The sequence below is a fragment of the Microtus ochrogaster genome, unplaced genomic scaffold, assembly GCF_000317375.1.
Source record: "Microtus ochrogaster isolate Prairie Vole_2 unplaced genomic scaffold, MicOch1.0 UNK1, whole genome shotgun sequence".
NCBI classification, from domain to species: Eukaryota; Metazoa; Chordata; class Mammalia; order Rodentia; family Cricetidae; genus Microtus; species Microtus ochrogaster.
In genome coordinates, this window is record NW_004949099.1 from 35,018,597 (window position 1) to 35,033,825 (window position 15,229).

The following is a 15,229-nucleotide window of genomic DNA, read 5'->3' on the forward strand; positions in this document are numbered from 1 at the left end:
TTTCTCTGTGGTTTTGGAGCCTGTCCTGGAACTAGCTCTTGTAGACCAGGCTGGCCTCGAACTCACAGAGATCCGCCTGCCTCTGCCTCCCTAGTGCTGGGATTAAAGGCGTGCGCCACCACCGCCCAGCCATACCTGCTTTCTTTTCATCTTATTTCTTCTTTTCTTTGGAGTTCAGTCTTTGGCTGAGACTTAAATCATTCATCAGTCTTTTAGAAAGACTGCTTCCCAATGGCTAGTTTATTTCATTTATTTAGCTTGGGGATCGTTTGTTACCACTTGCTTCATGGAGGCACTAGTCAGTATCAAGTATTTAAGCACAGGCTATTACTAATTTTAAAAAAACCTTTAACATTTCATTCTCAGATGTTGTATATAGTTTTCACTGAGTGCCTTGTTGAGGTTCACTTGCTGACTTGTGAGAGTTTCCAAGAGCCTGTGTTCATCTTTTCCTCAGAATTGAAGATAATTACTGCCTGTCTCCTTCAGGATTCCTTGCTACATAGGTGGTAGGTAGTAGGGAGTTCTCCTTCTTTGTCTTTTTAGATCTACTTATTTATTTATTTATTTATTTATTTATTTATTTATTTATTTATTTGTGTGTGTGTGTGTGTGTGTGTGTGTGTGTGTGTGTGTGTATGTGGCGCATGTGCAGGTGTTCATGCCTGGAGACTAGAAGGCATGCCTTCATCACTCTTCATCTTTTTCTCTAAGCCAGACACTCTGGAAGCCAACAAACATCAAAAATCTTTATGTACCCTGCACCCCAAAACCCACTGGGTTACAAGTTGTGTGGCCAAATGGGACACATTTACATGAGTGCAGGGATCAAAGAGTGCGTAGCAAGCACTCTCACCCATGGAACCACTGCTAGCCCTTAAGTATTTGTTGATCAAGATTACAATTTATTTAGAAAATTAAGTTTTTTAACTGTTAAACTTAATTGTAAAATGCTGTTGACTTTGCTTCTGAGATGTTGTCTCCCTTTCATCTCATGGTTCCCACTCCCACTCTCATTCTTTCGGCATCCGCCCTTCCACATCTCCCCTGCCATCCAACGTCAAGTCTGGTTCCTGACCAGAGAGTTTCCAAGTCATGCAGCAGTGACCTGGTTGAGGACAGAGAACACAGATCGTTTCTGAAGCCTGGAGCTGTCATTTGAAGTAACTTCCAGAAGTAGTTCTCGCATAGTCTTCTGCTTTAACTTTAAATTTTATGCAAATATCTAATTAAGAATACCTTCCCAGCAGCAAAGACCAACAGTAAAAACAAAACTGACAGTAAAACTGTTGACAGGTTTTGCCATTTTTATCTGCTCGTTTTGTGTGTCTTGCCTGTGGGCCTGTGGTTGGTGGAACCCAGCTGCTGCACATGCCCTTGACCTCTGTCATGGAATCTAGACAACCCATCCTAGTGTCTGCTAGCAGAAGCTGGGTATGGCTAGCTAGGAACACGTTATTCCAGATTTCTTTTCTGCATGGCTATGCTTGTCTGGTCCATGCACTGATCTCTTAGAACTTGGCCAGAGAAAGCTTTTTCTGGCCTCAGGAAGTTCCGTGCAGTTTCAGGAATCTGCTCCTCCCTGCTCTCCTTCTCCCTTCTCCTCCCTTTGCAACTGTGAGTATCACACATTTACAGAAAGTCACACTCTAGGTTTTTTTTTTATATATATATAATTGATATTTTCCAGTGAAATTGGTATTAGAGTTGCATCAACCTGGAGTGGAGGAGCTATTTTAGATCCATTCTAAAATAGCTGAGAAAAAATTATTATAGCCTAACAGACCTATAGCTTTTGGAAGCACACAGGATAAACTGCTTGGCCAACTAAAAGTGTTTATAGCTGGTTTCAATACCCAAGCATTATAGGCACTCTATCTGATTTATACTTTACAGTCTAAATTGGCATGGCACATGCCTTTGGGATTAAATTAATTTATACCAAGTGAGAAAGCATCAGCTGTCAAAGTCAGAGGTGCCTTCTGGAGATCAGTGTGCTTTATTTTCTCCCAGTATTCTGAGCTTACACTCCAGGCATTCTCTCTTGGACAGCAGCTGGGAGAGCTCTTCAAGCTGCCTGCTGTGCATCCCCTTTGTGCAGAAGTGGATCTGTTCCCATACAGAAGCAAATCTGACTCAGATTCTACACTGAGTCCTATGCACATTAGAAGGATCTTAGCTCTTAAACAAATGCAACAAACAATATATTCCTTAAGTGTTTTTGTTTATTTCTTTCTGTCTCTAACGAACGTAAAGCATTAATGTGATTGATTGCCAATTATGCAAATCTGTGATCTTTATCCATAGTTGGGAATAGAAATTTTCTCTCTGCTACCTTTTAGTAAGATTAAAGAAAATTTGTACAAAGAACAGGAACATAGCATACAAGAGAAAATATCAGTGTTGTTTTAAAGAAAGAAGGTTAAGAGTATGACAAGTTATGCTAAATGAACTAGTAATATCCTGTCATTAGAGCATCTGTAGTCACAAATGTGTGTTTGTTAAGCAATTAGGACGTTAAAAATAAACAATTAAGAATACTTTTTTATGATATGTGCTAAGCACCTCTTTGTGTTCCCTTCCATTGCTCAGGAGTGTGGGCTGTCCCATTCTCTGCCTGAGCTCTTCCCCAGTAACCACTGCTTGGTGGAAAGGTTTGTTCTCCAGAGCAGGGAAAATGTGGAGGGGGCATTGGTTAGACTTTTCACTAATGAGCTGTGACGCCAGCTGCAAGAGCGGCAAATCCTGTTACTCTCTTCACCTACTCCCTGAAGCTTTGGAGTGGCTGGGAACAAGGTTCCCCTCTCTCTGCCGATCTGCTGCTTTTTCTGCTCTTTCCCTTCCCTTCCTCTTCTGGCCCTGAGCATCTTGGCAGAGGTCAGATTTCGGTGCTCACAGTTCATTGCACACAGTGAATGGGAGTTGTAAAAGAGTAGAAGAGAAAGTGAGAAAAGAAAAAAAAGTTGGTTGGAGATTTTTTTTAGGAGGCTCTTTTGCTGCCTCAGTCTTAAAACAGTTTACAACAGCTCTAGATTGAAACCTTGAATAATAAAGCTTTGAATAACCTGGATTTCCAAGTAGTTCTTTGCAGGAAGCTTTATTAGAGCATGGACATAGTGGACTGTGAGTTAAAAGAGAGTTTCAGTTTCTATTCAGAAACTCGTAAATTTTGAAGAAGATGATATTGTTTGCTCAGATTGTCATTGTAAGGAAGATGGTGTATAGTATTCATAATATGTATCAGGAACCATGCTGCTCCATCTTATCACAGCAGTCCTTGGAGATAGACACCTTTTTAATATGTATAATTTATTAATTTGTATTTTATATTGCATTGGTGTTTTGTCTGCATGTATGTCTGTATGAGAATGTTGGATTCCTTGGAACAGGAACTACAGATGGTTGTAGCTGCCATGTGGGTTCTGAGGTTTGAACCCAGTTTCTCTGGAAGAGCAGCTCTTAACCACTGTGCCATCTATTTAGTCCCTAGACACCTTTACAGTGGACAACTCAGTTTACTCCCAATAGAAAAAAGATATTTTAAATTGTGGCAACAAATTTTAAAGTTGGACAATTAAAATGATCATTTCCCCATTAACCATTTAAAAAAATTTTATTTTAATAATATATACAGCCTGTATGTATATCTGTGTGAGGGTGCTGGATCCTGGAGTTACAGATAGTTGTAAGCTGCCATTTGAGTGTGGGGAATTGAATCCCGGTCCTCTGGAAGAGCACTTAGTGCTCTTAACTGCCGAGTCATCTCTTCAACACCCCCTACCCCCAAACTACTTTTAACTCAGTAGTACCTTGCTACTAGCCGCTTGGGTGCACATTTTAGTAGCGCAAAGTGTATTCACACTGAAATACATCTCTAGAACTTTTTTATTTTCTGTGTCTAATGTGGAAAAGGTTAACCAAGCTGATTCTTTTGTTCAGCAGGATTAAAATGGCTTCTGTTCTTTTTGTTGTTGCTGTTTTCTCCTACAATAGTCTTACTATACATTCTACCACACAATGAGATAAAGGCATGTTTCACTGTCTTTGGCGCATTTATTGATACAAACTGCTGGGACTCACCATTACCTATATGAGAGGGATAAAGGTGCTATTTTAAAATTTCTGGGAGGTGACAGTATCAGTGTGTATCTCTGGCTTTGCCTGTCTCTTCCTCCTGTGTGTGCACTGATGAACCTAAGCTTAATAACTCTTAACCTAAAATTCTCTGGGAAAAGGCCTTCTAGAAGTGTGTCTTAAAAGGGCCCAAGTAGCCCCAGCTGCTGTGTAGGGCTGTTTCTGAGTCCATAACTGTACATCAGGCTGGGCCTGTGTTGATGTCTGTGACCCACGTTGCTACCAAAGGCCACACAGATGCCTGGTGTCTAAGCCCCAACCTGTAACAATGTTGGTGACCGAGGGCTATCCTGCCTCCAGGACCCTGGTGTCACTTGGGCTGGGCTGCTTAGGAGGGCCATGTCTGTGTCTCTGGCACTACAACAGGCAAGGTCTGAATTGATGTCTGTGGTTCTTGCTACCTACCACCAAGGCCCAAGTGAGTGAAGAGGTGTTGGAAAAAGACAAAGAGTTTTTTTTTTTTGTTCTGTTTGTTTTTTCCCCCACTATAATTTTTTTTCTTAAAAAACAAAACAAAATAACAGTGGTTAGATGCCACGAAGTAGGTGGCATGCCTTAACTGTATGCGTGTTGTTAGGCCCAAGGGACTCTTCCATCCTTGTCAAGGGGAGTGCTAACTTTCTCTCCTTTTATACAACATCCAATGTAATGTTTTTTGTGGTGGCGGGCGGGGGGGGGGGTTTCTCTTGGAAGGATATGGAGGGACTGGGATTGGTGTGCATGATATGAAATTCCCAAAGAATCAGTAAAAAATTATGTTATTAAAGGGGATTGAGTAGGGCTGTTGGTATATATATTTTAGTGGAGAGTGCTTGTTTATAATGAAGGCTTTAGGTTTCATCCCCAGCACAGAGGAGCAGGGATTGATTCAGTTATGTTTGAGACAATGTGGTAGACAGGAGACATAGTAAGTCCCATAGAGTGTGTGTTACAATGTGTTAAGGTAGCTATGGTATTTTGGCAGGATCACAGAATAGAAGGCATCTAGGAAGACTTGTAAAAGACAAGTGTCTTGAACTTATTACAGAGAGGCAGGCAGTCAGGTCTGTTTTTTTGAATGCATAGACTATTGTTCACAATATTGTATCTCAGGGAAAAGGAGTCAGTTCACAGCCAATGACTGTTAACTATCTAACAGTCTAGCTCTAAGTAATACCACTATATCTAGAGGCATAGTTTACTCACTTGGACTTTGGGTAGGGGTAGCACAAGTTGTCTAGTGCATAGCAAACTACCAGGTGGGGAAAGGACAGTGAATGCTGACTCCACAGCAGAGGCTCCTTTGGAGCAGTGTTCCTTGAGAGCTACAGGGGCCTCAAGGCCTCATGGCCTCAGTTGTGCTTAGCCAAGTCACCCAGGGTGTCAGACACTCAACATTCATTAGAAAAATCCCTTGTTGCTGTGTGATTCTTGTAGTGCACTGAAGTTTGTTGGAGACCAGCTTTTGATGAGCTGCCCTGGGCGTGGTCCTTTATAGCCCTTCAGAGTTTTGTTTCCTCCCTGCAAACTTTCTGTCCTTGTTTCTGATTGGTGTGGGTTAATGACTCTCCAGGGCTTTATTGACCTACCACACACAGGTGCTGAGCAGGAGATCCTCCATCTCTTTATTATTATTATTGTTATTATTATTGTTGTTGTTGTTGTTATTATTATTGTTACTATTACGACTGTAGGTATGGAGAGAAGACACCATCACATGGGCTTCAAAGATGGAATTCAGTTCACCAGACTTGGACAGCAAGTGCCTTTACCTTCTAACTATCTCACCAGCCCCACTGAACCTTTCTAAAATAAGAATGTTAATGAGGGAGAGGGAAGTTTTGTTTGCCCAAGAGTAATTGGGTAACTTTTTTCCTTTTCCCCCCTTGGCTCTATCACTGATTTACTGACTTAGAAAGTCATTCCTTTAGATTTTTTGTTGTTGTTTTTTGTTTATTTTGAAAATATTGCTGTTATAACCCATATTGGCCTTGAATGTTCTATTCTGCTAACGTATTCAGATTGCAGATTGCAGATGTGCTTATACTAGGCCTAGCTATCTGTTAGGAGAGTTAAAGTGTGTGACCTATAATTTACCTTCTAGCTTAAGCATTCCTGGATTCTAACTAGGTTTAAACTGTGAGCCTTTTGTTGTTGTTGGTGGTGGTGGTGGCTTGTTTTGGTTTTTGTTATTTTAGAGTCTCGAGTAGCCCATTACATTTTGAGAATTAAGACTTCCAAATTTAGGACTTTCAATAAATAAATGGAACAATTTGTACAATTTCATAAAAACTTGATTGTTTCTCTATAGTAGAAATAGACTATCTATGAACGCATAGCTATACAATTGGTGTTGAGATCTGAAATCACATGTCTTGCTTTTGAGATAAGGTACATTTGATTTTTTTTTTCCTTTTAGTTTTAGATCTAGTTGTAAACTAGTCAGTTGTAAGCAGATGCTTGGGAATCTGTAAATTTAGGTTGTACAAAAATTAATGACTTAGAGCATATTTCATCAGAAAACATTCTTGTTTTGGAGGGTTGAGAAGAGAAATAAGTTTACTGATGTTTTTCCACTACCACTTTTTGCCCATTGACCCATCTCTTAATTTCTAAGTTCTGTATGAAGATCATCTGTCTTCTGTAGCTTCTACCTGAACTTTCAGGGCAAGCAAATGCACCTCACCTACGATTAAATTATTAACAGTAGTTACCTCATTTCTCTCCAGATGATGTAAGGGTTATTTTATTCCAGCAACCTGCTTTTATCAGTCTTGTAGGTAGAGCCATATATTCTTCCAGTGCTACTTTGTTCAAAACATAGAGGTTTCTTAAAGCTGTTGCTGGTGGGTTATCTACTAGGACTGTCAAGTAAAGATTAATTTATAATCAGTTGTATGGTGTTTCTGTAATCTTCATTGTCATTAAAATATGAGCAAGGGTGATTCATTCTGTAAAGTGCTTTGCAATGCAAGCATGAGAACCAGAGCTCAAATCTCTAACCCCATATAAAGTCAAATGTGGACTGTGTGCCTGCAACCCTAGTGCTGGGGAGGTGGAGATCCAGGTTAAGTCTTCCAGTCTCCTGGTTTGATGAGAGACCTTGTCTCATAAAATAAATTGGAGAAGCAATTGAAAAAAACAGCTCAACATCGACCCACAGCATGCATCACAAGCACTTTCTGTCAAGTTCTTGATTATATAATTAGCATCCGTTCTTAAAAAAGAAATTTCCTTGTGTATTTCTTCTACAAGAGAATGGAAGCTAGTGAAAAAGTAATAAAAGAAATAAACTAGAACTTGAAGCTCCCATTGTCTTTCTGAAAGTACACATAGGAAGAAGGGCAGCATTGTTTGTGACCGTCCTTTATTTAAGGAGATGTCTAATCTATTTCTCTCTCACTCTTCTCTCAGGAGTTAGAGGCAGCTCTTCACAGAGATGACTCGGAGTTTATCAGTGATCTGATTGCCTGCCTGCTTCAGGGCTGCTATCAGCGAAGGGATATCACGTGAGTAACCCTGGTCTTATTATTTCTTGTATAGGGAACTCATTAACCTGCTAACATTGGCTCCACTCTCTTGTGACAAACCCAGCATTGGCCAGTACATAACAGTGTAGACTTCATATACAAGCACATTCACAGACTTTATGTTTGTTCATTCTTGAGTTTGTGTTCACCAACAAATGTCATCCCCTTATGCTAGCTACTTTGAGTGTACAAATGTCTTCTCTTGTGTGTGTATTTTTCTGATTTTTGACTTGTACTCCTAGCAAAATATTGCCTAACAAATTAAAATCAGGTTTCACTACATTCCTGTGGCTTATATATCTTCTGTTCTCATAACCAGTACAATAACAGAATTAAATTGGAGTCTCTAGGCTCCTTTCTTCCTTAACTGCCAAGTAGACAGCTCTTTGATGCCTTTGAGATGTTTAGAATTTTAGAGTAGATGTTATCTGTGTAGACAGAGAATACAGAACTTACTGATAAGAGCTCATCTCTGCTTTGCTTTGATTTGAGACTGGGTTTCTCTGTGTTGCCCAGGCTGGCATAGAACTCCTGAGCTCATGATGAGCGCTTTCTGCTTCCACTTCCCAGATAGCTGGACTATAGACGTGGTCATCCAGATTTTCTTTGATTTGATCCAAGTTGAGACAGTTTAGGACAGACTCAAACAAAAGGCTAGTCCCTTGGCCCTTTGAAACCATGTAGGAGTTCAGTTTATGATTTTGAAATAGTTAAAGGTGGCTGGAGAGATGGGTTAGTGCTTAAGAGGTGGAGGGTACTGCTGTTGAGGATACAAGTTTGGGTGGCATCAGCGACTCTTGTGACTCACCCCAAAGACTCCAATGCCCTCTTCTGGCCTCTGTGGGTATGTGCGCAAACCCACACAGACACCCACATAATTACTTAATTTGAAAATATAGTTTGTTTTTTATTTTAAAAAATGGTGTGTTTCATCATTTTGTTATAGTGAATACAGTCTGCTAAGTTGGTAAGCTAGGCCTGGTATTATTGTTCATATTGGCTGAGAGAGGTGGACAGTGGTGTGTTTTTCATAGTGTCTGAGAGTTATTGCACTGGCCTTGAACTTGTTAGGTAGCCAAGGCTAGCCCTCAACTCTGGTTGTCCTGCCCCCACCTTTCTAGTCCAGGGATGACAGGAGTGCTGAAATTACAGACATGCGATACAATGCCTAGCTTTGTCATCCTGCAAGTAGCTTTCCCACTTTTTATGTCAGCCTGCATGGCAAATATATTTTAGTGATATCTGTAAATGGGCTGTACTGACTTTTGGGTGAAATTTTGTAGACTGGTAAGCTAGAGGGTTAATTCTTTGAACTCAAAAGTAACATTGCTGGTGATGTGTGTGGAAGACTGGTTTGCTCTGTCTTTAGGCATTGTTAGGAATTTTCTTCTTAGGAAGTGTGCTAGGGATCTGCTCTTCTGCCCTGGCCATGCTAAACACATTCTCTCTCCCTGAATTATAATGTTAGCCCTAAAAACACTTACTGCTGTCTCTGTAATAGTCCATAGGTTTAAGAGGAATGCTTTATGTTTGTGTAATGCCCATCTTGAGTAAAGTATGTGTGGAGTAGTATTTTAATTTTGTATTTAATGCATGCATGTTAAATTATATGTTGGTTTGGTCAGAGAGATTAAAAATGAATCTTACCATCACCACTACCACCAACTTCCTCACTGTGGCACCGACTGGCCTCAAGCTTATGTTTAGTTCACCTGCCTTTGTTTCTGAAGTGGTAGGATTAAAGACATGCTTTGTTTTGCCATTCCCAGTGTCATTTATTCATTTTAAAACACTTGTAATCACTTGTATATGGTTTGTAATTTCATATCTATGTTTCTTATAACAATAATTTTTCTTATAACCAACTTTTCTCTAAATGTGATTTATCAGATAATCCAGTCTTTTGGGTAGATACTTTTTAACTGTGAGTAGCCTTATACTAAATTTACTAGCTGTTCAAATTAATCTCCTTATTTTTGTTTCTGGCTGTGCACTCAGTTGAAAGAAATGCCCAGTTAAAATTTGTTAATGGGACAGGTGCAGTTATGGCTTACTGGTTAAGAGCGTTGGATGTTCTTCCAGAGGACCCAGGTTTGATTCCCTCTTGTGGCCTCCTTAGGCAATAGTCCTGCACTTGGTGCAGAGGCACATATTTAGGCAAAACACAAATACACATAAAGAAAAGTAAACAATGTTTTTATAAACATTTTTGTCAACAAACCAGCAGACTGCCCACTACAGAAGTGGCTTTGTTTTATTTTTGAACCAACTTGGAAACCATGGGGTTTTTCAGTAATTTTTATTAGCTCTGAACATGGTATCTTTTAGATCTGTCAGTTATTAACCAGACTATCCTGGACTGTACAATTTTATGCTGGTAATTATTACATTATGATTTTTATCATTGTAAGTAGACTGTTACTGCATAGTATGCATAAGAATAAAAATACATCTGGAGCTAGTGGTTCACATCTATCCAAGCACCGTGTAGGCTAAGACAAAAGGCTTCCTGAGAACTTTAGGGCCAGTGTGAGCTAGAATGAGACCCTGGAAATCCCCAATGGAGAAAGACAATCACCGTCTTCCTTAGAGTAAAAATTAAGTTCACTTCCTAGTTAGGTCTTTTCCTTCTTCCCGAGCATGCCCTCTTGATTCAGAGTAAAGTGTGTGCTGCGCTGACACTTCAGTGAAATGGTGCTCTTTTTCTTTGCTATCCTAAGCTAATGTGTCTAACACCCAAAATCATAAAATATAAAATATTATACTTTAAAATGTTACTTTCAAAAACATAAGAACCACTCTTATCTCTCAGGCCATTTAAAAAAGAAAGAAAGAATCTAGACATCAGATTACACCACAATGGGCCATGGTTTCTGGGTCCTTTTGCAGAATTACGTGAAACCCAGGCTGGACTCCAACTGGTTATGTGGGGTGATTTGAATTTGTGTGCATCACCATGCCCAGTAGTAGTAATCCTGCAGTAATGGGATTTACAACTATTGATGAGCATAAATGTTTACTTCGAGGTACCTGCAGCATATCTAACATGATGTGAAAATTTCTGATTTCCACTAGTGAAAAATATACCTCCCACATTGCTGCTGTTGGTTACCTACATTCATACCTGCATTAGGTTTTTTTAATATTCCAAGTTTAAATGCAATTTATAATATGACCATGCAAAGAACTATCTAAAGTTACGATTGAGTTCTTCTCCCCTACCCTCCCACCCCAGAGGAAGAGTGAGATAGAGTACGTCTGGCTAGCCTCTGACTCAGCTGCAGTCCTTCTGCCTCAGCCTTCTGAGTCCTGGATTATAGGCATGAACCATTATGCTTGGAAGTTTGTTTCTGTAACTGAGGAAAGTATATCAAAGCAAGTATGCATGTACCCAAGATAACCAGTACCCTCCCCCTCTTGTTTGTATTTCCTTGTGTGCGGGGAGGGAGAGGGGGAATAAGGAGCGTTTGGTGGGGTTTTTGTTGTTGTTGAGACAGGGTTTTCTGTGTAGCCCTGGCAGACCAGACTGGCCTTGAACTCACACATATACCATTTCATCTAAGTTGAATTTTCTAAAGACCATGGTGAAACTTCATTCTAATTAAATTGATTTTGTTTAGAAATACTGTCTTCAGAGAATAAAGCCTTGGTTCAAAAGTTTTCAGGTCACATTTGTAATTGTCCAGGAGTTCAAGTTCAGCTTCATGCCCTCAAGATGAGGAAGGATTTGTACTTATAGTACTTTGTATGGTACCTGTTTTGGGAATTCATTCAGCCAGTAGCTTTTGGGGGTACTGGACTTAGGGTGTGGTCTTTTATCTGTGGAGATGATCTGAGGAAGGAGGGGTTCACTTGCTTTCTTGGGTGGTTGGAGATCTGACTACAGCTCCCTGCACAGAGCAGAGGACCACAGTGGCTCTCTACCTTGTTGTTTGTGTTCCCCAATAAATACTTAATACCCCCCTTATTTCACTTTTTAATACTTGTTTGTTTCACTTTTTAATATTCTTCTTTCGTTTTCTTTCTTAATACAAAAATTTAAGTGTCAGTAACATGTTCCTTGCAGTGCTTCCTGGTCCCCCTTCCACATTGTTATTCTAGTTATGGGCCTTTCCCATTAAATAAATATTTTAAGGATTTAACAGGAGCTCTTTTTCTTTGTGGTTTCTCTTTCCTTATTGCATTGTGAAGTAGATTAGAATAATTGAGTGCTGATTGAAAATAACCAATGTTAAGAGTAAAGATAGGAATAAAGAAGTATACCATGTCTTCATACTGCAGTGATGTGTGTGTGTGTGTGTGTGTGTGTGTGTGTGTGTAGCATAAAAATACCTGCCATTAAATTCTTACTGTAATGAGTTCATCTTTTCAAGAATGCTTTTTATGTAACAGACTAATTTATAATTCAGCTGGGGTCTTTGCTTGCTTTTGTTTCCATTATAAATAGAAGTTTTATCAGTTATAAACTTAGTTTTTTAAGGGTTAATTGTATATCCAACATAATGTTTTTTGTTGACCACTTAAAATATTTTAAGAGTTTAGAAGTTTTGTTCCCAATGCAGAAAAAGCACACTTGTTCAGAAATTGTATGACTGCTAAATGTGCATTCGAATGTGTCTTTATTGAGATGTCTTTTTTAAAAGATTTATTTTATATGTGGATGTTTTGCCTGCATCTAAGTGTGCATTGTATACATTCAGTGTTGGTGGAGGCCAGAAGAGGGCAACAGCACCTCCCACAATGGTTTTAAGCTGCCATGTGTGTGCTGGAAATTAAACCTAGATCCTCTGCAAGAGCCATCTTTTCAACCCATAGCTGATATTTTGTTTCCAGGTGTTTTCAGATAGGGTCTTTCCTTATGGCCCAGTCTAGTCTTAATTTTGTGACCCTCCTGATTCCACTGCCCAATTACTACATGCAGTGACTCTGAAGCCAGACATTCTTGACAAATGATCCAACACAGTCACTGCTCTACTCAGGACCATAGGTACTGCAATCTGGTGTCGCTGTATACTTACTACCAGTAATTTTTTATTTTTGGAGGAATGAAGAATTAAATTGGGTGTAGAAAAATAAGACACAAAATTAACTGTCATTTATTGATGGGCATTGTGTTGCTTTTAATGTATGATTGTTATAAACCAAGTTACTATTGGGAGCCCACTATCCAGCTCCCAAATAAATCACATGGAGGCTTATTCTTAGGAATGCCCAACTTTAGATTGGCTTGTTTCTTGCCCACTTTTTTTTAAAAAACAAAACTTAAATTATCCCGACTACCTTTCTCTCTTTCTGTGTACCTTTTTTTTTTTTAACTTCTTTGTCCATGGCTTGCTGTGTAGCTGGGAGGCTGATCCCTAATGTTCTCCTCTTGTTCTCTTCCTCCTCGGGTCTCCTTTTATTTATACTCTTTGCCTGCCAGCCCCACCTATCCTTGCTTCTGCCTCTCTATTGGCTGCTCGTCTCTTTAATAGGACCATCAGGTGTTTTAGACAGGCAAAGACTCAAGCTTCACAGAGTTAAACAAGTGCATCATAAACAAAAGTCACATACCTTAAAATAATATTCCCCACAAGTTACTGTGAACATATACATGGGAATGTTTGCAGTCATTTTTTATTTCTTTTGATAAATAATGGGTCATATGCTAAGACTTCAATCTTTCCAAAGCAGTTAACTTTTGTTTCTACTAGTACACTAATGCTATGTATCTTTGCAGCATTTGATGTTTTTAGCTTTACTGTTTTATTCAGATGTATATCTTGTTTTAGATGATATGTTTTATTCAGATGTATATCTTTCAAATATATTTGCTTGTTCTTGAAAGAATTTAAAAAGTTTCCATTTAGCTTCAGTTCATCAATTTTTACAGTATATTTCATCATCATCATCATCATCACCCCCTCCCAGTCTAAGGGACGTCAGTGTCACATAGACAGTCACCTTGTTGCATTTTTAAAAAGTTCTTAAATGGGCTGACAAGATTATTCAGTTAAAGGTTGACATGCAAGAAAGAGAACTCGAGCTCCAATCCTTTGGACCTGTTTAAATGCAGGCCACACCTGAATGTAATCCCAGTTCCCAGGCATCATAAACTGGCTAGCTAGACTAACTGAATTGGTAAGCTCTGTGTTCAGATGAGGCCTGTCTTCATATAGAATGTGGACAGCTATTATTGGAAAAGGCACCCTCTGTGTATGTGTATGTTGTGCGTGACTGCCTCTTACCACACATATGAACACTACACACACTTAGCTTTTTAGAGTTGATACTAAGGTGAAATTTGGACTGGGTATATTGGCACACTCTTAATTCCATCATTCGAGAGTCAGAGCCAGGCAGATCTTTGTTGTCAGAGCTTTCTGTCCTGCCAAGTCCCACAGCCATTCAGTCCCAAAGAAACACACAGAGGTCTATCTACATTAGTTATAAAGTGGTTGGCCTATTAGCTCAGGCTTCTTATTAACTCTTACATCCAACATTAACCCATAATTCTTGTCTGTGTCAGTCATATGGCTTGGTACCTTTTATCAGCGAGGCATTCTCATCTTGCTTCCTCTGTGCCTGGGTCACAACTGCAGACTGACTTTTCCTCTTCCCAGAATTCTCCTGTTCTCGTTGCCCAGCCTATACTTCCTGCCTGGCTACTGGCCAATCAGTGTTTTATTAAAACAATACAAGTTGACAAATCTTTACAAAGTATAAGACCATTATCCCACAGCAGATCTTTGTGAGTTCCAGGACAGCCAGGATTACATAAATTTAATTTGTGTTTTTGTTTATATAATATGAGATGAGGTGGGTATCTTTACTCAGTGTTGATATGTTTGTTCTATCATCATACAAAGATAAAATATCTCCTCAAATTGGGTAGGATAAGGTCACCAACTTCATTCTTTTTAAATGTGTATAGGTGGAGATGGAGAGATGGCTCAGTGTTTAAGAGCACTAGCTGCTCTTCCAGAGGACCTGAGTTCCATTTCCAGCAACTATATGGGGGTTCAAAACCATCTATAGTGTGATCTGATGTCCTCTTCTGATAATGAAGTCTTACATGGAAATAGAACACTCATACCTATATATGTGGATGATTGATGAGCATGTTAAGTCTATGTACCACATGTGTGCAGGTTTTATGAAAGAATAAGAGCATTGAATCCTCTAGGACTGTGGTTACAGCCATTTGTGAGCTGCCATGAGGTGTTAGGAATCGGACTTGGGTCTTCTGGAAGAGTAGCCAGTGCTCTTAACTGTTAAGCTATCTCTCTCTCCCTTATTCTTTCATTTTTTAAGAGTTGCAGGTTTGTCTTAGTTTGTAGACTGCTTGCCTAAGATATGCAAATCTCTCATCCCCAGCAATACATAAATGGGACATGGCATCATAGGCCTGCAATTGTAACAATTGAGATCAAAGTGAAGACAGAAGGATCAAGATCATCCTTGGCTATATAGTAAATTTGGGGCAAGCCCAAACTAAGCAAATTAAGATTCCATCAAAAAAGTGGGGGAGGTTTTTTTTTTGTTTTGTTTTGTGTGTGTGTGTGGTTTGTTTTTTTGTTTGTTTGTTTTTTTTTGGTTTTTTTTTT

At 39.4% G+C, this 15,229-nt stretch overlaps 1 protein-coding gene and 1 non-coding gene across 2 annotated transcripts in view; one reads left to right on the forward strand and one right to left on the reverse strand.

Moving 5' to 3' along the window:
* Positions 1-15,229, forward strand: part of LOC101979514 (cat eye syndrome critical region protein 2 homolog) — a 115,955-nt gene that overhangs the window by 50,065 nt on the left and 50,661 nt on the right. Inside the window, exon 2 of the mRNA XM_026788288.1 lies at positions 7,528-7,622. The gene's annotated coding sequence lies outside the window, so the exon portion shown is untranslated. The remainder of the gene's footprint in view (positions 1-7,527; positions 7,623-15,229) is intronic.
* On the reverse strand, positions 4,650-4,774 carry LOC113458072. The gene has a single exon (XR_003378509.1). It is a non-coding gene; the product is annotated as a U6atac minor spliceosomal RNA (small nuclear RNA).